Genomic DNA, 1,886 nt, shown 5'->3' with positions numbered 1-1,886 from the left:
CCCGATGACCCGGAACTAGATGGTGATCGGCGGTGTACGATACACCGCCAATCACCTGCCGTTGCTGGGGAGAGGTGAAAATACTGTCACCTCCCCAGCAACTCTGCAATTGGCTGGCGATCGTCCAGCCTATAGCACTGCGTCAGAGGAGGGGTTAACGGTCCCTTCCCGCTGCTGCACCCGCTCTCTGTGTTCAGTCAGCGGGTGCAGCAGAGAGGAGAAGACCGTGGATCCCCCCTCGGAGCTCCGGAGCCCCCTCACCAGCTTTAGAATAGGGACAGCGGATTGCAGGGACAGGTAGGGGTTACTAAAGTTTAAAAAAAGCAAAAAAAAAAATAGTCCCCCCCCCCCGAAGTACATGTTTTAAAAGCACCAAGCACCACACACTACATACTTCCCCCCCGCACACACACCCTCCCCCCTGCCACTGCCCTCCCCCTGCCACCGTAGAAAAAAGGCGATGGCCCGCCGGGAATTTTCGACAGTGGAGGCTTACGCTTTTTTAGCCTTCAACTCCGAATCTGCCAGTGAGGACGAGGAAGATCCTACATTTTTGTGTTCTTCCTCGCCCTCCTCCTCATCTAGTAGTGATGATGAGTCCCCTGTATGGCCGTGGAGACGCCGCCAGGCGAGGCCACGCACCCCCCATGAGAGTGACTCAGTGGCCGACACTAGTACGAGTGGCAATGCCGCTCATAATAGGAGTCCGGTCCCCCAGACAAGTGCACCAGAGCCCCCTTCCAGTGACCCTGTCTGGAGCCCCCCAGAGGGTTATCAGCCACGGATTCCTGAGTTTGTTGGTGACTCAGGAATCCGGATTGACCATGCTGGCTTCACTGATCTGGACTTTTTAAAGTTTTTTTTCAGTGACAGCCTGGTCAATCACATGGTGGAGCAAACGAACTTGTATACCCAGCAGTTCATTGCCCACCACCCCGATTCGCTTTTGGCCAGGCCCAATGAATTTTATCCACAAAAAATGTCCCTGGAGGTTACAGGGCAAATCATAAATTAAACAACCTATGAGGGGTTACCCCCTCGCGGGGATTAAACCCTTCACTAGAACCCCCCTTAAAAACAATCTTTATTCTTAACTTGTTAAAATGTTACCCATTCACACAATTGTTAAAATTATCAGTGGTGGGTATAGTATTGGGGAGCTATGATTGCTCCTCTCTATATATGTAGAGCTTGTTATATATAATTCTCCGTGCCAATCTTCTATTGCTTTGGCGCAGAGTATACCTGTGCTCTAAACTATTATTGTCCCTCCACTGTTTAAAACTTAACTACCAGCCCACCCGACGTTTCGGTGATAAATCACCTTTGTCAAGGGTTAGAGGCTAGAGCCTCTAACCCTTGACAAAGGTGATTTATCACGGAAACGTCGGGTGGGCTGGTAGTTAAGTTTTAAACAGTGGAGGGACAATAATATACTCTGCGCCAAAGCAATAGAAGATTGGCACGGAGAATTATATATAACAAGCTCTACATATATAGAGAGGAGCAATCATAGCTCCCCAATACTATACCCTCCACTGATAATTTTAACAATTGTGTGAAGGGGTAACATTTTAACAAGTTAAGAATAAAGATTGTTTTTAAGGGGGGTTCTAGTGAAGGGTTTAATCCCCGCGAGGGGGTAACCCCTCAAAGGCCCAATGAATGGCGCGCCATTGATGCAGCGGAAATGAGGACATTTTGGGGCCTCACGCTGCATATGGGCCTGGACAAAAAACCAAGCGCTCGTCATTACTGGAGCGGGGACGTCCTCTATCAGACCCCGCTTTACAGTATGGCGATGACACGGAGGCGGTTCGAGGCCATTCGGATATGCCTGCATTATGCAGATAATGCGGCATGTCCGCCCCAAGGTGATCCCGCCC

The sequence above is a fragment of the Hyla sarda genome, chromosome 4 (assembly GCF_029499605.1).
Source record: "Hyla sarda isolate aHylSar1 chromosome 4, aHylSar1.hap1, whole genome shotgun sequence".
NCBI classification, from domain to species: domain Eukaryota; kingdom Metazoa; phylum Chordata; class Amphibia; order Anura; family Hylidae; genus Hyla; species Hyla sarda.
Note: the sequence above shows the minus strand (reverse complement) of the source record.